The sequence below is a fragment of the Pristis pectinata genome, chromosome 14, assembly GCF_009764475.1.
Source record: "Pristis pectinata isolate sPriPec2 chromosome 14, sPriPec2.1.pri, whole genome shotgun sequence".
NCBI classification, from domain to species: domain Eukaryota; kingdom Metazoa; phylum Chordata; class Chondrichthyes; order Rhinopristiformes; family Pristidae; genus Pristis; species Pristis pectinata.
In genome coordinates this window covers 43823764-43843476 of record NC_067418.1, presented here as the reverse complement: position 1 = coordinate 43843476, position 19713 = coordinate 43823764, and the positions used below count along the sequence as shown (strand labels likewise).

The window sequence follows — 19713 nt, the reverse complement described above, 5'->3', positions numbered from 1 at the left end:
GGTGGGGGGTGGGGGGAACACTGCTACAATATGTGGGTGACCAAAGTGCGTATTGTTTACAAAGTGGTATTAAAACCACTGGAAGGTTGAATTTATTGTTCACTTTCAACAAGGGACCTGCTCAACCATTTCAGAAATCGTTTAAGGGTCAACTGATAGGAATGTAGGACCACAGTAATATATTAGCCAGAGTCAATGAGGGCAGAAGATTTGCCTCCCTGAACAACATCAGTGATTTAATTGGGTTTTTAACAATCATCTCAACACCTTCATGGCCAATACTACCAAAACCTGCAATGTTTTTTGTTCCTACTTTTTTTGAATTAAAGTTAAAATTCTGAAACTGCAACGATGGGATTTGAACTCGCCATTATAAATACATCAGGAAAGCTCTAGCACTGTCCAGGAACATAAGCACCTCACCACCCATATTCATGCATTAACAGTGACGTGTGCTAGGCATCTGCTGCTAAAGCAGTGTTCTTTTTGTGAAGTATGTGGATCTATCAGTGGGAGAGAGGTGGATCTGTGCCTGTCTGAAAGGAAATGCTTGTTCATAAGAAGAGTGTGAAATGATTTTATGTACCTTGGAGGAATTTGCAAGGAAACTGGCACAGAACATGTGTACACGCTTACATGTTGGAGTTAATGTAGTAGAAGTTGTTAACATCACCTTTCCCACGGTTCATACATACTTGGAAAGGTGAACTATTTCCAGTCCATTTAAACTGCAGACATGTTGCTCAGGTCTTCCCAAGGAGGTTCTGGAATTTTGAGGTAATTTCTTGGCTTGGAGCCACCATCTGCACAAGATCATTGGGGAGTGCTGATGTATTAGCGAGAAAGCTTACTCCATCGATGATCTTTTCATTGAGATTGTTGGTGTTGAGAGTTCAAAGGCCGGCCTGAAATTTTGTGGGGACAAGAGGGGAAACATTTTATCTATATTGTCCCGATCGTGGAATGACTGTTCCACCATCTTAACTGGGAGCTGGAAAATGTATTGGCCTGGCTGTCAAGTGCCACCGTTGGGCCAGAGCACGCTGTGGCGACTCACCTTACTGGTATCGAACCGCCTCCCGAGATCGCGAGCGTCGTCGGAGGCCCCGACACAAGATGGCGCTGGGCCCTCTTTCTTCTCCATCGTTGGGCTAGGAAAGCCCATGCGTGGTAAGGTCAGGTGACCCACGCGTGACGTCAGAGCGGGAACTGAAGCGCGGGAAGAGTTTCGGTATTAAAAGGCGCACCGTGCCCCTGTCGAGCAATCGACTTCTGACTCCAAGCAACAGAATCCGTGTCTTTATTCTATAGTAGTGTAGCTAGCTGCTACAATGCATTCTCCTAACTGCAGTCCAACAACAATCAACAAAAGGCTTTTTCCAACTTAATGAGGCAAGGGACAAAGTAAAATAAGCACCCAAATATTGAAGATCTGACCATTGATCATTTTTTTCATGGAACAGATACAGAGAAACTGTACCGTCCAGTGAGTGAATCAAGGAGGGACACTCATAAAATGGAATCTGGACATCTGGGAGGGAAGTCAGGAAGCATTTTGCAACAGAAGAGTTATTGGAAGTCGATACCCAGTCAGTCAGTCTTTTAAAACTGATGGAGACTTTTGTTAGGTTGGGAGAGTGAGGAGATATAGAGGGTGGTAAAGAGGCTCAGATCACAACTGGTCTAATTCAGAGCTGCTCAAACTTTTGTGCTTGGAAGCCATTTTCAGAAAACTACAAACTAAAATTGTTAACCATGCATCTGTGCGCCAAACATGCAATCCACAATGGCTTCTAGATGTGTGCAATGATACCATCTGGTGTACAGTATCGTTACAAGCACAAAATCCTACCGTGAATTTAAGAGCCATGAGCACTGAAGCAACCCTTGGCCAGAGGTACAAGATCTGCTTCGGTGTAAGTTAAAGGCCTGGAACTTGCCTGGACAGTTGCTGGAAAATCTGGCGAGTCCATCATCCACCAGGTAGGTGCCTTCTTTAACTTTCTTCATTGGAGATCTCTTCCCACCTTCCCTTCCCTTTGACGCCAATATCGTCAGTGCCAATACGACCCCACCCTTTCCAATCCTCTCTCCAAACCTCCCCCCAGGTCTTGGTCCTCCCACACCCACCAGCAAGCCTTTCCCTAATCTCCATGATCCATTTCGTGTTACTTTCTCCATTGTCTCCGATCTCCACTTACTGCACTAATGGCAGATCATGCACGATGCCTTGGACCTTGTCCATGATAGAAATACCCAAGTAAGAATTATTCAGCAGGCCGAGCCAAGAGATGGCACCTTAGTATGGGCATCCTTGGGCAGCACAGTGGCGCAACTAGTGAAGTTGCTACCTCAAAGCTCCAGTGACCCAGGTTCGACCTTGACCTCCAGCACTGTGTGTATCGAATTTACCTGCTCTACTGGCGAGTTAACTCTGGGTGCTCTGGTTTCCTCCTACGTCCCAAAAACCTTCAGGTTGGTAGATCCATTGCCCACTGTAAATTGCCCTGAGTATGTAAGTGAGTGGTTGAATCTGGGGTAGTTGATGGGAACATGGGGAGAATAAAATGGGATTAGTGTAGGATTAGTGTAAAATGGGTATTTGATTAAGACATGGATTCGATGAGCCAAGGGGCCTGTTTCCATGCTGTATTACTCTGTGTCTATCTGAATGGCAGGAAAGGCGACAGTGGTAGTGTTGTACCTATGTTGCTGTTCTTTTTGAAAGGGACGGCAGATTTTTTTATAAAACCAACCAACCTTTTCTGGGGGGAGTTGATGGGAATGTGGAGAGTAATAAATTGGGATTATTGTAATGGGTGCTTGATGGTTGTTGTGGAATCGGTGGGCCCAAGGGATGTCTAGAACATTCTTTATATTCGCAACATTTTCTTTCTCTTTTAAGATTAATACTTGATGAAAATAAGGAGGTCTAGCTCTTACTACCATGGAGGAGTGCCTGGTCAGCGGAAAGGTTTTGTGAATTGACTTTCAGTGACTGTATTGGTATTGGTTTATTATTGTCACTTGTACCGAGGTGCAGTGAAAAACTTGTCTTGCATACTGATTGTACAGATCAATTCATTACACAGTGCAGTTACATTGAGGTAGTACAGGTAAAAACCATAACTGTACAGAATAAAGTGTCACAGCTACAGAGAAAGTGCAGTGCAATAAGGTGTGAGGTCACAACAAGGTAGATCGTGAGGTCAGTGTCCATTTCATTGTATAAGTGAAAGCACTGTGACAAAATTAGTGAAATTCTGGCCTTTGTTCTCTCTCTCTGTCTGCCTTCCCTCAAAAATGGTGTCGACGGTTTTAATGCCTCAAATATAATGCAGTCCTTGAGTCTGAAATCAACTTGCACAGTCCAGTACTGAGGCTGTATAAATGCCAGCAATGTTTATTAGGTTGGGATCCAGAATTAATCTTTACTTGCCTCTTGTTCGACAATCATGCATTCTTTCTGTTTTGAGGCTAATGCAAAGTACTAATTCAGTATTTCTTCTCTTCCCTCACTCTCTGTGACCAGCATGCTTCCTTTATCTCTCAGCTGCTCCATCCCATTATGGACCCTCTTGCTGGCAAACTTGACCATTTTCAGTAGAATGTGATAGAAGTTCGATTTTGCCCTAAGTAAATGGAAATTGTGCCTGTCATGTAATTGGATGGGCATTTCCAGATGCCATTTACAGTAACATGCCCAACCTTTTCCCTCAGGACATGTGCATCTAATGATGTCGTTATTCATACCACACCCATTTCCAGCTTTCCTGATATCGACTGGATCTCAGAAGCTCCACCTACGACTGTTGTGGAACAGTTTTGGCACAACAAGGAGTGCATCGCACTTGTTGGTTGCTCTTCTCTGTATCTAAGGAGATGCAGTGCTGACACTGGGACTCCAGACTGGGCAGCTTCACCAGTGTCAGCAGGCAGATCAGGCACTTTCCAAGGTCTACAGTGTGGACTAACAGGGAGTGTTGTCTCCAACATTTCACTCATTCTGTGGTGACATCACTGGCAGCTCTCCATTACTAAAGGTGTTGTTATGGCCATAGCTGATGACTCAGGGTGGGACGAGGACCTCAGGAGAGGAGGCAAGACACCATTTCGTTCTCCGATGAGCATGCTCAGGTTCACCAAGGCTGCCGTCACTGAGATCTATGACTTTCTCCTGGAAGACCTCCATCCACGCTGTCGTGTCTGGCTTGCTCTCTCCATGGAAGCCAAAGTCACGTTGACTATGATTTTCCTCGGTGGAGAATCTTTCCGTTGTGGCCGCAGCAGATCCCTCTCATTCTCCCGATCTGCTCACTGCTGCTCTGGCGAGACCTCCCAGGCACAGGGAGCTGACTTCATCTGCTTTGTTTGCGCTGAGTCGCCTAAGCATTGGGGCTTACCAGCATTGCTGGCTTCCCTTGAATGCAGGCAGGCACTGACTGCACGCAAAGTCTCCCATAAATAAACCGGACCTTCCGTCAGCAGGGAAGGTTGTCACTCGGTCAATGTGGTGGATCACCAGAAGGGTTTCTGGATGGTCAGTGTCATGTTATCCAGAAGCATACATGACCTCTTTATGCTGAGGGAGCCCGTATTGCCTGCTTATGTTCTGAGGGCTGGATTATGGGAGACAAGGGCTACCTTTAGCTCCCATGGCTGCCCACGGCAGCTGAGAGCAGGATACAAGAAACACCAAGGTCCCAGGAGGCACTGGTGTCCTTGAGATGAGATGTTGTTGCCTGCGTCAAGGTGTGGAGACTTCATCGTGGTGCGCTCCCGTACTGCACAGTCTCACACAGCGGCCCTTGCTGGGAAAAGAGCAGCATGGCGTCCTGAAGCCTGGACACCACAATGCAGAACCTAGAGAGCAGCAGGAGTGAAAGGAGGTAGAGGGAGAACGGAGCCCACCATCCTCGTTCAGAAACAACGGGCTCATCTCCCAGCAGAGGAGGCAGGCACTGTCACCAGGGCATGTATGGATTTCACTGATACAGAGATGTTTCTCCGAAGGAGCCTAAAACTCATAATTCCTGGTGTAAGAATAGTTACCCTTCCCACTCTCCAATCAATATTGTGCACCAATAATTAGGCAAGGGTGCCCATATCAGAGACTGGAGTAGAGAAAGCTATGAGGGGGATTAAAGTGTTTGTTGTAATTATGTGGTGTTTCCTTAGTGGGATTTCTTGCGTAGGGCAGTCAATAACAAAGTTATAAATTCAAATGTTGCTTGTATCGAACCACAAGCTTAGCGTGCGGCAGGTTTGTGGGCGAGGTTTCCAAAGAGTGTAATTGAATCGGGACTGAGTGAGAGGGAAAACTGAATAAATATCTGAAGCTGAGGTATTGGGGAACGTGTGGGGAGTGGATTTTAGTTTGCAACAAAGACCGACACCTGCAGAGTGGAACCATGAGCTCTCATCCCTCCTGCTAACTTTTACAGTGAAAGAAGGGAACTATTGTATGACATAAACAAACAGGTAAATTGCACTGTAAATACGAAACCATGAAATTAATGTACCATGTCACTTTACTCTGTAAATTAAACAATACCCAGTCACTTCCTAATTTATTACCCATATTACCAATGGAACTTTCTTAGTATGAGGTTATTGAAATGACAGTTGTGGGCTACATTTTATACTCTGGCAGATGTAACAGTCTGCTAGTCTCTAGGAAGCAGTTTAGTGTCACATTTTCTTTGCTCAGCCATATCACTAAAGTTACTTTTAAAAATAGGCAGTGGAAAAATGTGATTTGCTTGCATGGCTGTAGAGATTACAGACCTCAATCAAACATTCATATCCTATCTGCTTTGGTCCTATAGACTGAAGGAATTGAAATAAAGAACAGTTATATTTTTAGGGTGCAGAGGAGATTCACCAGGATGTTGCTGGATTAGAGGACTTCAGTTATGGGGAGAAATTGGATAGGCTGAGTTTGTTTTTCCCTGGAGCGAAGGAGGCTGAGGGGTGACCTGATAGAAGTGTGTCAAATTATGAGAAGCATAGATAGGGTGGAGAGTCAGAATCTTTTTCATGTGGTAGAGGGGTCAAAAGACAAGGGGGCACAGGTTTAAGGTGAGAGGAAGGAGTTTTAAAACGGACCTTAAGGGGAAGTTTCATACACAGAGGGTGGTTGATATGGAACATGCTGCCAGGGGAGGTGATGGAATCAGATACAGTCACTACATTTAAGAGGCACTTAGACAGGTACTTAAATAGACAAGGCAGACAGACCTAATGCAGGCAAATGGGATTGGTATAGATGGGCAAAGAGGTCAGCAGGGTCAGTGGACTGAAGGGCCTGTTTCTCTGCTGTATATAACTCTTATGATAAGATAAGATTTCTTTATTAGTCACATGTACATTGAAACACACAGTGAAATACATCTTTTGCGTAGAGTGTTCTAGGGCAGCCCGCAAGTGTCGTCACGCTTCCGGCGCCAACATAACACGCCCACAACTTCCTAACCTGTACGTCTTTGGAATGTGGGAGGAAACCGGAGCACCCGGAGGAAACCCACGCAGACACGGGGAGAACGTACAAACTCCTTACAGACAGCAGCTGGAATTGAACCTGGATCGCTGGCACTGTAATAGTGTTACACCAACCGCTACACTACCGTGTTGCTGCTATATAACTCTTATGACTGTATACTTTTCCTGTTAACCAAGGAAATTGCAAGTGTTGCCATCAGGTGATCTAAATCTGATGTAAGCACAGGATCTGAAAGAGCACTGTGGCATGAAGTCCCAGCTGACTGGTTATATTTTGCAGATAAATGTTTGGACACAGGCTGCCACATTGACCTGTATGGAGTTAATGACACAGGGCAAAAAGGAACTGGAGGTTCTGTGAATAGATGTACATTTTTCTCTTGGCTGAATTCAATTATTCATTGTTTCCTGTTCTCTGGCTTTTGATGCTCTGTATATCACTCCAAGCAATTCACCACCAAATGTTTCCCTAGGGAGACAGCAGGATGCTTTAGAAATCCAAGCACTTGGCTTAATGTACGGTCTGTTTTCTTCGGTTTGATTTTTTTCAGTGAATGATTAACCAGGACCTGTATTTGAAGTCTTGATTTAAACATAATCTAAATTTGCTTTGTCAAGATGACAGATGTAGCACAACCCATAACGGGCCATGGGTGTTTAGATCTGAAATCTAATTTCCCCTTCATGTGTGTGACAATGGAAGCCTTGCTTGGTGAGGTGTGACACTGCTAGGCAGTGGGTCTGGTATCTGCTCTGTAAATGCTGCGATTGAGTGGGGAAAGGCAGAGGGTAGATGGAACCAATGATCACGTTGACTGGGGCGGCACATTGGCGCAGACAATAGAGCTGTTGACTCGCAGTTTCAGGGACCCAGGTTCAATCCTGACCTCAGGTGCTGTCTGTGTGGAGTTTGTACGTTCTCTCTGTGACTGCGTGGGCTCCCCCCGGGCAAGCCGGTTTCCTCCCACATCTCAAAGACGTGCGGGTTGGTAGGTTAATTGCCTGCTGTAGATTGTCCCCTAGTGTGTAAGTAAGTGGTAGAACCTGAGGGAATTGATGAGAATGGAGGCGGGGGGGTTGGGGGGGAACAGGTTACAGGGAAAATTAGTGGGGAATGGGATTATTCTGTGAGCCAGAATTGACATCTGGCTTTCTTTTATGCCATGAGGAAATATGAAATATGGACTGTAGGACAAATGAAAGGAGTTGACGTTGACACCAATTGTCCCCTTGTCTCTCGGGCACCATGCTGCCAGGATTGATTTGTAATCCCCAAGCACCAGAGATTAATATCCCACATATTGTTGTGAGTATCTAGGGAGTTGTCACATTTGAATAAAATATGTGCTTATCTTCCTTCTTTCAACAATTTTGTGTATTAGTTATACACATTTAGAAGGAGAGATAGGTTTTACGTGATGGGAGCCTTGGAGGTGGAGGTCATGTGATGACACCTACAGCACCACAGCCAGAGTTTATATCATCTGCTGCTCAATGTAAGGTCACATAGAATGGAAGTGTCATAGTGTCCTACAGCACTGGAATAGGCCCTTTAGCTCACCCAGTCCACACCCACCATCAAGCACCCACTTGCAAAAATCCTCCTCTAATTCCATTCAATTTCCATTTCACGCTTCTCACATTTCATTCAATTCCCCCAGATTCTATAATTCACCTACGCACTGGGGATAATTTACAGTGGCCAATTTACCCACCTGCAGCTGTATAAAACTTTGGTTCGGCCACATTTGGAGTATTGCGTGCAGTTCTGGTCACCCCAGCACAGGAAGGATGTGGAGGCTTTGGAGAGGGTGCAGAAGAGGTTTACCAGGATGTTTCCTGGATTGGAGTGTATAAGCTATAAGGAGTGGTTGGACAAACTTGGGTTGTTTTCTCTGGATCATTGGAGGCTGAGGGGGAGACCTGATAGAAGTTTATGAAATTATGAGAGGCATAGATAGAGTAGATAGTCAGAGTCTTTTCCCCAGGGTGGAAATATCAAATACCAGAGGGCACAGGTTTACAGTGAGAGGGGGAAAGTTTAAAGGTGCAGGGCATGTTTTTTTTACACAGATTGGTAGGTGCCAGAACATGGCTGCCAGGGGATGGGGTAGGAGCAGATACGATAGCAATGCTTAAGAGGCATTTGGACAGATATGTGAACAAGCAGGGAATAGAAGAGTATGGACCATGTGCCGGCAGATGGGATTAGTTTAGATTAGTTTAACATTTGGCAAGTGGGAAGAAACTAGAGCACGCAGTCAAAGGGAGAACGTGCAAACTCCACACAAACAGCACCGGAGGTCAGTATTGAACTTGGGTCTCTGGAGCTGTGAGGCAGCAGTTGTACTAGCAGTGCCACAGTGTTGCCTGTGATTCAGTGATATTCAGCCTTTATAATTCAGTCATTTTTCATGCTGCTTTTGGTGTGGGGTAACATGATTTTCTGCTTCATGAAGAGAGTTTTTGCTATTGGTTTATGTCACTGAAAATAATCATGGACACTTGCAAAGATTCTCCCAACCTCCTTTTATAATGCTATTGTGGTGTGCATCTCCATTGTCATTATGCTAGATATTGGCAAGATGCTGTGGAAATACTGCCTTCGAGCCCTTGTACTTTATGACCTCTTGTCAATAAAGGCCCAAGTGTGGACCCTATGCAGAGGAACATTTCTGCTGCAACGGGGAGTCTCTTGGCAAGGTTCTACCCTGAATAAAAAAAATTCAGATGCTAGAAATCTGAAATAAACACAGGAAATGCTGGAAAACACTCAGCTGGTCAGGCAGTATCTGTGGAAAGAGAAACAGTGTCAATGTTTCAGGTCCCTAGACTCTTTATCAGAAGTTCGGAAGAAGGGTCACCAGACATGAAACATTAACTGTTTCTCTTTCCACAGAAGCTGCCTGAGCTGCTGAGTGTTTTCCAGTATTTTATACTTTTGTTTTCTCTGCCCATAATAAGTCTGCTGCTTTTAAAAAAAAGTTGCACATTCTATCGTGAAGGTTTTGACTTCACTCACTCCCCAATCTGGCAATAGATTTGATCCATTAACAATTCATAAATGTCCTTGCATACAGTCCTTTGAATACCATAATGCAGCGGGCTGTACACTATTCCCTATCCTGGTGGTCAATGGGGAAGCTTGTGTTCTCCCCCTCTTTAATCCAGTTGTATTTGGATGATTTTCCCCTGACACACCAGCTTGAAATACTGCCTGCTGACCCCACCCCCTCACCCAAGGATCAGTTACTGCTCTGTGCTTATTTCATTTGCAACTCTTGTTTTTCACACAAAGTAAGAATAACAATTTACCATCCCAATGAAATCTGGCCCTGTTGGAAAAGCCTGGCATGATTAATTCTGAACCTTGTATAGAACTGAAAGGGTTGAATGTCATTTTGGACGATTGGGTCTGAAGTTAATTAAATGTGACTATTGTAATATAATTGACTGTGCGCTTGAATATACTCTGACAGTCTCCAGATTAGAAAAGTCCTTTGAGCGTGAAATGGTTTTCATCTGTCTTCAAGTTTCCCTGGTGCTGGTTCCCAAACTCTTGGAAGTTGATGGTACTGTCAGGGGCCCAATGGTTAAAAGCAGCTTTTCCATCTTGGTGCTGTCACATTGTATCTAAGGAAAAGTTTGACACTGCTGTTCTTTTGCAGGCCCAAGACCAGCTGATTGATCTGCAGCTATGTGAAATAAAAGGAGCTTCTCTGGGGTTTATTAAGAGAAACAAATGCAAAGTTGTAGCTTCTTGCATGAAGGGGTTGGATGTGTGGGGGGGGTGGGGTGGGAGGCAGTAGGAGGATGGGAAAGTTGCATTAAGGAATATGGGAATGTTTTAATTGATGAACAATGCAAATATGTGGAATGCATTAAAAGTTCTTGTCGAGAATCTGCAGCATTTTACAATGAGGCCAAGCTTTCTTCCTATTAAAATTGAAGGGAGTCAAGGAAGCTGCTGATTCATTGTATGCTGGGTTTGTGCGATTGATGTCATCAAGTTTCACCCTTGTGCCCCCCTCCCCACTCCCCCCCCCCCCCCCGCTCCCCATCAAGGAGTGCTGTGGCTTCGATCCTAAGCATGCAGCACCACTTGGTGATGTCCAGGTTGACATTTCTGTTGGATTAATCCTTAAGACTGAAAACAATTTAGCATTTGGATTACATCAATAATTTTAAATCGAATAATGTGAATATGTCAGGAAGCTTCTTGATGTGTTGCTCAGGTGGCTTTGTTGTAATGACTGTTTTGAATGACTTAACTATCTAATTTACTAGCATTCTTGATATTAAAGTGAATGGCTCAGTGAAAGGGGTCCTTACTGTTCAGTTTCATTACAAGCTTGTTTGGACAGTGTAGAATATACTTCATGTACTTGTTGTGAGGAGGAAATTTTTGTTGCATCTGTCCTTCAATTCTTTTTATCAAAATTATTTAGGAATTTTGCCCGTTTCTTTACTTGATGCCGATGCTAAGAAGTATCATTTTATGGAATAAAATAATTCAGTTTCTTGTGGATTTCTCTATGTGAAAGTGACCTTAAAGGTGAACTGAAGATAGAGTGATGGAGAACTAATCTCAAGGTTTTCATTTGAAATGAAAGCTCACAACAGACTTCAAAGGTCCTGAACTTAAAGGGTGAGTTCGCTCCAAATGGTCAGAAGAATCCTTTAAGGAAAAGGTGGATGATATTGGACTAATCCTGTTCCTTCACCAAGGGCTTTTTGACTGAAGTGAGTGGATCTGTTTTTCACTTTAGAAAAACTTGCATTGAGAGCAGGGTCTTCAAATCTCAGATCAGTGCACACAGCTCATTTCCTCCTGCAAGGGTACAGTGTAAAAACATGTGGAGGGTATTAACCTTAGAACACTTGTACCATGCTGTGCTTTGTGAAGCTGGATTTGTAATGCTGTGATAATGTAGATGGGTCCTGTGACCTGTAGTCAGATTGAATCAAGGAAGCAACAACGTGCGAAGGTAAATTGGCACTGACCGGGTTATTTTTGTTTAAACCCTAATACTTGGACCAGCTCTACAGAATCAGAATTTTCTACCAACTTTAGAAATCCTCCTGGTGTTTCGGTGCTCATCAAATTCCCGTGTTAATAAATAGTGTAATTGTCTCTTCCACACGCCTCCCCCACTCCCTGCCATACTTCCAGAGCTAATAGAAGAGAAATAAATCCTTATCAAGCTGTTTGTGCAAATACCTTCTTTTTATTAATTCTTAAGATATTGGCATCGTTTGAGAAGGCTTAATCCCCAGCATTAAGTCACCCTGATTATCAACTGAATATCTTGCCTGATTACTCCAGAATCAGTCACTCAGACTATGGTTAACTGGAGACAAGACTGGATGAAGATAGTGTTTGTCCTTCCCTGAAGAATGTTAGTGAATCCCCTGAGCTTTCATAACAATCAGAACTTGTTGCATGGATCTAAAGAAACAAACTGATTTCAAATTCTCAGACTATGCTAGTAGAACTGTGGATTCTCATACTTGGAAGTACAATTCCAAGCCTCCACTAACATAGTCAATACACTATTACACCTGTAGTATGTCATAGAGAATAGTTACTTATGAGCAAGAAGGATGAGTTGATATTTGTTCTCGAAAATAATTGGTCTTGGGTTGCAGACAGCATTGACAAGGCTACATTTATTGCCCAACCCTGGGTACCCTGAGGGAATTTCAGGAACACAGAAAGATTACAGCATGGAGGGAGTCTGTTTGGCCCATCATCCTTGTGTGGTCTCTATGCAAGAGTGGTACAGCTAGTCCCACTCCCCAGAAATCCTATAGACCAGCTCCCTTTTGAAAACCATGGTTGAATCTGCCTCCACTACTACCCATGGTGGTGAATTCTGGAGCCTGAGCCATTTGCTGCATAAAAGGTTTTCCCCATGCCACTTCTGTCTTTTCTTCCCCAGTTGCCTCTTTTTAATGGTTCTTGACTCGTTCGCCGATGAGAAAAGTTTCTCTCTTATTTACTCTGTATGGACCCTTCATGAATTTAAATACCTCTGTCAGATTACCTTGCAACCACTTCTATTCCAAGGAGAACAACACCGGCTTCTTCAGTTTATCCGCAAAACTAAAGTCCCTCATCCTTGTAGTTACTCTAGTGAAACTATTCTACACCATATTTAAGACGTTCATGCCTTTCCAAAGGTGTGGTGTCCAGAATTTGATGCAACACTTCAGTTGTAGTCAAACCAGCATCTTATAAAAGTTCATCGTGATTCCCTTGTTTTACCCACTGAAATGTAACACTTAACATTTTTCTGCATTGTTTCTTCTGTCACGTTTTGTCCATTTTGTATCATATCCACTTTGCCATTCATAATACTTCCAAATGTTGTGTCATCTGCAAATTTGGTGATTAGAGGCAAGTCCAAGTTGCTATATCAATAAAAGCAGTGGGCCAGGAACACCACAATACATTTCCCTCCAGTCTCCCAAAACGCTGTCTGTTTCCTGTCACTTGGCACATTTTCAATCAATGCTGTTGTCTTCCTACTTCATGGGCTTCAGTCTTAGTAAGTGGCACTTTATCAAGCGCCTTTGGAGAGTCCATCAAGGACAGATCGCTTCCCTATTGACCCGTTCATTCATCTCATCAAAAAACTTCCAATTAGTTAAACATGATTCGCCTTTAGCAAGTACATGGCAGCTTTCCCCAATCAATCCATTTATATGTCCAAATGATTGCAAATTTGTCTTGATTGTTTTTAATAATTTATTGGCATTGGTATTATCTTGTTCTCTCTCTTTGGCCCTCCTTCCTTTCTCACTTCCCCTCTGAGCTACCTGCAGTAGCCTGGTTCTCATGTGTTCAGAACCTGGTATATGTCATATGCATTGTTTTTATTCTACTTTCTGCGAAGCTTGGGCTTTAATTGCCCTACCTCTCCCCGGACCTAAACTGTACCTGAACCATTTACTCCTTAAAGGCCTTCCATTGTTGAATACAGTTTTTCCTGTCAATACTCGTAACAAATTTATCTAGGTCAGGTATGATCTCATCCCATTGAGATTGGTCCCTCTCCAGTGACTAATTTTACCTTAGAGAGGACCATGTATTCTTCCATTGTTCTTCTAAACTCTATGATAGTATAGTCATGATTCTGCAACTGTTCCCCATTGACATTCATTCCCCATAAACAAGGGAAGCAATGCTTCCTTCCTTGTTGAGCTGGAAATGTACCCATCAAGAAAGTTTAACAGGACACGCATCAAAAATTCCTCCCACCACCCTCACCAACCCTTGCGTTCATTCTGTTATTTCTCTCCCAGTCAATATTTGGATGGTTGAAGTCCCCCATCATTCATGATTCTTAAGCTTTTGCACATTTCAGCAATGTTGCTGCAAATTTGCTCCTCCTATGCTTTCCACTGATTCAGAATAGTGTCATGGAGAGATGCATATTTTTATTCTCTCCACATTCTCATCAACCTCCCCTCCTGGATTCTACCACTCACCTACACACTAGGGGCAGTTTAAAGAGGCCAATTAACCTACCAATCTGCACATCTTTGGGATGTGGGAGGAAACTGGAGCAACCAGGCCACGGGGAGAACATACAAACCCCACACAGACAGCACCTGAGGTCAGTATTGAACCCCAGTCTCTGGCACTGTGAGGCTGTTCCACTGTGCTGCACAACAGTTCCAGCACAGTAATTACACCTCTGTTATTCCTTATGTCTAATACTAGATGGCATGCATTTAAGGTGAGAGGGGGTAAGTTCAAAGGAGGTGTGCGGGTCAAGGTTTTTTTACACAGAGGGTAGTGAGTGCCTGGAATGCCCTGCCGGGGTGGTGCTGGAGGCAAATACAATAGAGACATGTAAGAGGCTCTTACATAGGCACATGAATGTGCAGAGAATGGAGGGATATGGATATTGTGTAGGCAGAAGAGATTAGCAAGGTGTTTAACTACTAGTTTAATTAGTTTGGCATAACATCGTGGGCCGAAGGACATGTTCCTGTGCTGTACTGTCCTATGTTCTATGTCTAAACAGAGAGATACACTGTCCTTGATCATTCCAGCACATCGTCTCTCTGGAGCACCGCCATATTCCCCTTAATCAACACTGCCACTCCCACAACCCTCCTTTCGTTCTTCCCCACCCTGCCTTCCATGAACATCTTGCGCCTAGTAATCCGTAGAACCCAATCCTGTTCTCTTTCACCCAAGTCTCCTGTATTGACGCAGCATTATAATCCCATGTGGTTAATTATGCCTGGAGCTCTCCAGATTGGTTAATGCACGTCGTATGTTTACATACATTCACTCTAACCTTATCATAGACCTTCTTGTCGTCTCCCTTAGTCTGGTCCTAACTAAAACAGAATTATTTCTTGCTCTGGTCTTAAGTGTCTCTCCCATTCCTTTATCCAGCCTTCTTTTCAATGTTGCCTGGTGTCCATACCCCTGTCAAATTAATTTAAATAGTGCTCTCCTTCATTCCCCCCCATACCCATGCCTACCCTCCCCACCACCAGAGCACTGAACCTACCTGCAGGGACATTAGTCTCAGTTCTATGGAGGTGCAACCAATCTGGCCCATATCGGGCGCCTCGAACTGGTCCCAGCCATCCCTCCCGCACCATCTAACCAGCAGCACACCTATCAGCATTACTTCCCTCTTTCCTGCTCGATGGAGTGTGGTGCTGAGAATCTTCACGTCCTTCCTAGCAATCCGACAGGGTCAGAGATGACTCGCTTCCACCTCTTGCGCCCGTGTGGAATTTGACAGTTTCATAGATTTCACCACTAATTTTCACCCTGCTCGCCAATTTACTCGGACTATCTCTGACACCTCTCTCTCCTTCCTCGATCTTTCCATCTCCATCTCAGGGGATCCCTTATCCACCGACATCTTCGACAAACCCACTGACGCCCACAGCTACCTCAATTATAGCTCCTCCCACCCTGTCTCTTGCAAGGACCCTATCCCTTTTTCTCAATTTCTCTGCCTCCGCCGCATCTGCTCCCATGATGAGGCTTTCCACTCCAGGACACCCGAGATGTCCAACTTCTTTACTAACCGTGGCTTCCCCCCTGCTGTGGTTGAGAGAGCTCACACCCTCATCTCTGCCATTTCCCGCACCTCTGCTCTCACTGCCGCCCCTCCCAGACCCAACAGGGATCGTGTACCCCTTGTCCTCACATTACATCCTACCAGCATATGTATCCGACACATCATTCTGCGCCACTTCTGTCATCTCCAATGGGACCCCACCACCAAGCATATCTTCCCCTCCCCACCCCTTTCTGCCTTTTGCAGGGACCACTTCTCTGCCACTCCCTAGTTTACTCCTCCCACCCCCGTCCATCCCTCTCCCTCCCCAGGAACTTTCCACTGCCCCCGCCATAGGTTCCCCAACACCACCTCCATCACGGACCCAAACAGTCCTTTCAGGTGAGACAGAGATTCACCTGCACCTCCCTTAATATCATCTACTGCATTTGATGCTCCAAGTGTGGCGTCCTCTACATTGGTGAGACCAAACGCAGACGAGGTGACCATTTCGCAGAACACCTGCACTCCATCCGTAACCGCGATCTGCATCTCCCCGTTGCCAGTCACTTCAACTCCCCCTCCCACTCCATCACAGGTATGTCAGTCCTCGGTCTCCTCCATTGCCAGGAGAATTCCAAGCGCAAGCTGGAGGAACAGCACCTCATTTTCTGTCCTGGAACCTTGTAGCCTAATGGCATGAACATTGAATTCTCCCACTTTAAGTCATCCCCACAAACCCCCCCCAACCATACTTCTTCTTTTCTTCCTTTTCCTAGCCTCTCTCTCTTTTTCTACCCCCTTTTTTACCTCCTTACCTTTGACCCATCCCCCGGTGGATCTGCTCTCCCCTCCTCCCCCGCACCTGCCTATCACTATCTCTTACCTGCATCTACCTCTCACCAGCCTGTGCCCACCCCGCCTCCCCTCTTCTGTCCACCTATCACTGCTCTGCTTTTCCCCCCTATATATTGTGCTTCCCCTTTTCCAATCTTCAGTCCTGAAGAAGGGTCCTGACCTGAAATGTTGACCGCCTGCTTTTCTCATGGATACTGCCTGGCCTGCTGAGTTCCTCCAGCATCATCGTGTTTTTCATCCAGATTCTAGATTTCTTTTAAAGCGGAGTGCTTACAATCTGAACATTACCACCTTTGAGGTTCAAGGTCTTAAACTCTTTCCAGACTCCTTAAAATCTATCCGCAGGATTCATCCTTTTTTTTGTTACTTATGCCATTAATACTGATGTGCGCTGCAGCTTCTGACCCTGCACCCTCTCAGTGATGTTCTAGGGTGGACACATACCTCATGCAGGTGATTGACAGCTGCAGAATCGCCTACCTGCATTAAGTGTTAGCTCCTCGTATTCAAGCCAGAGCAGGTAGGGGTGGCACTGGGGAACCAGATGAAAATTTCGGCAGCTTTATTGACTTTATAGCATTGAACTTCATGAACCTTTGGATTGCTGCTCCAGTTTATAACATGTGGTTAATTGGGCAGATTTTTAAACCTTATCATTGTCTTATCAGTGGCAGCAGGCAACGTGGTCGGTCTTGGAGTGACAGCAGTGAGCTGAAGTAGTAACTGAAGGAAGCAAGGAGGGATGCATGTGGCTTGCAGGCATTGCAGTGGATGTTGGGACCATTTGACCTATTCCTGTTTATAGTCTTGTGGCCTGTTCTGACATTCAGTGAGATTGTGGGTGAACAATGTTCCCCATATCCCTTTTTAGATTTTGTTATCACATATCTATGAATCTCACAGTGCAAATTCACAATTGACTGAGCCTCATATACTGTTTGAAGAAGAGTATCTCAAATTTCTCCCACCTTCAGTGTGTGGATGTGTTTCCAAGCTTCATTCCTGCAAAGCCTGCCTCTTTTGTTTTGGACTGTGCCTCGACTCCTGGGCCTTTCATCTCAGCACTCCAGTCACCGGCACCCAATGCCTGCCTTGCCCAACCAGCGGAAATAGTTTTATTTCTATCTACGTCCCCTGTTCTCTTTAGTAATATCATGAAAACTTCACATACATTGCTCTAAGTTTCAGGGAACAGAACCCTACTTCTCCTCATAACTTAACCCTTGTAATCCAGATATCAATTTGGGAAATCTATATTTGTTCCATCAGAATATCTTTCCGAGGAGTGCTGCCTCAAGCTGCTTTAGGGATGGTGTAAACAGGTCTTTGTGTAATCCTAGCATAACACTTACTCCTTTATCCTGGGTTCTGTAAAGTACAACTTCTTGAGCACAATGTACATTAAGATATCTTTATTGGTCACATGTACATCAAAACACACAGTGAAATGCATCTTTTTGCGTAGAGTGTTCTGGGGGCGGCCCACAAGTGTCGCCACGCTTCTGGCAGCAACATAGCATGCCCACAGCTTCCTAATCTGTACGTCTTTGGAAAGTGGGAGGAAACCGGAGCACCCGGAGGAAACCCACGCAGACACCAGGAGAACGTACAAACTCCTTACAGACAGCGGCCGGAATCGAACCTGGGTCGCTGCCGCTGTAATAGTGTTACGCCATTTTGCAAAGTACAATCTTTGATGGAACCACCCTAATCTGAGCCTGCATGAACCTACTGAATGTAGTGTCGTGGTTAGCGTAACACTATTACAGCGGCGGCGACCCAGGTTCGATTCCGGCCGCTGTCTGTAAGGAGTTTGTACGTTCTCCTGGTGTCTGCGTGGGTTTCCTCCGGGTGCTCCGGTTTCCTCCCACTTTCCAAAGACGTACAGATTAGGAAGCTGTGGGCATGCTATGTTGGTGCCAGAAGCGTGGCCCCCAGAACACTCTACGCAAAAAGAGGCATTTCACTGTGTGTTTCGATGTACATGTGACCAATAAAGATATCTTGATGTACATTGTGCTCAAGAAGTTGTACTTTACATTGTAAACAACCTTGCCCCTTAGGAAGCTACCATACACCCTTCCCTCACAAGTTTTGGATGAAAAATGCTCATACACTTCTGAATTGTGTATGGATGCAAATTTTTTTTTGGGTCTGCATTCAGCACATTGGTTAATGATAAATCTTCCTGGTTTGTGCAGTGAAGCCTGTCTCCTTTCTTCGCTCTATTTATGTCTTCTCCCATTTCAGCACTCTCAGTCACAGTTAGTCAGTGGAGATTGCTTTGAAGGATGCGATATGGAATTGCTACCCTGCCCACTGGTTGATTAGCAGGAGAAAGAGTACATTCTGACAAGCCAACATTTAAAAAGCCTCCTGGTGTTTCCAAAGCCGGGTATTGCTTGGTTAGTAAGTTTAGCTTTCAGTGAGTTTTGCTAAGATGCTGGGGCTTCCTCTCATTGAAGGAGCCCGTTTCCTAAGATCATTTGTTCTGTTCCCATCTGTCCCAATGCATTCACTAAAGTTCATGCAGTGATGTACAAACCCTTCAATGACTGTGTGTTCCTTTAAATCCAGCTATCGCATCACTGCTGAGAGATTAAGGCTAGATCTTCTCAGCAGGGGCACAATTCTTCTGTGTGAATGGCCTCGCCATCAGTAATAGGGGAAGATTATTCGTGGTTCTCCCCCGCCCAGCTGATCTGATTACGCAGGAAGTGCTTTTGAGTACTTGATCTGGCCCTGTGGATAAAATGAATCCCTGGTTATTCTACACAGTCTTTAAATCTTCATACATGGAAACATCCCTTCATTTCTATGTCTTAAGCAGGAGGCTGAAAGAAAATCACTTGCAGTTGCATCTAAGTAATAAACTTTATATCTTCAACAACTTTATCCTTCTAAAAGCACAGAACAATGATTAAGGTGGCGGTTTGTCATTCAGACTTCCAGGAAGAAGAAATTGTGTCTGAATATTTTAGACACAAAAGAGATATCCAAGATGAGGTCTTTAGTTCACTATCAGCCATTAGTACTCAATATTGAATTTAGCATTTCCACTTTGTGTCAGAACCATTCAGTTCTAATGTAAGGTCATCTATCTTAACTCAGTCTTAACGAACCTCCGCTTTGTTAGGAATTTGAGGAGATTCAGTATGTCATCAAAGACTCCTACAGATTTCTATAGATGTACGGTGGAGATCATTCTGACTGGTTGCATGACAGCCTGGTATGGAGGTTCCAATGCACAGGATCGCAAGAGTCTGCGGCGGGTTGTAGACTCAGCCAGCTCCATCACGGGCACAACCCTCCCCAC

The 19713-nt window shown here is 44.7% G+C and overlaps 1 protein-coding gene across 3 annotated transcripts in view; it reads left to right on the top strand.

The window, feature by feature from the left end:
* Positions 1–19713, top strand: part of mdka (midkine a) — a 65655-nt gene that overhangs the window by 8147 nt on the left and 37795 nt on the right. The gene's annotated exons all lie outside the window — the stretch shown is intronic.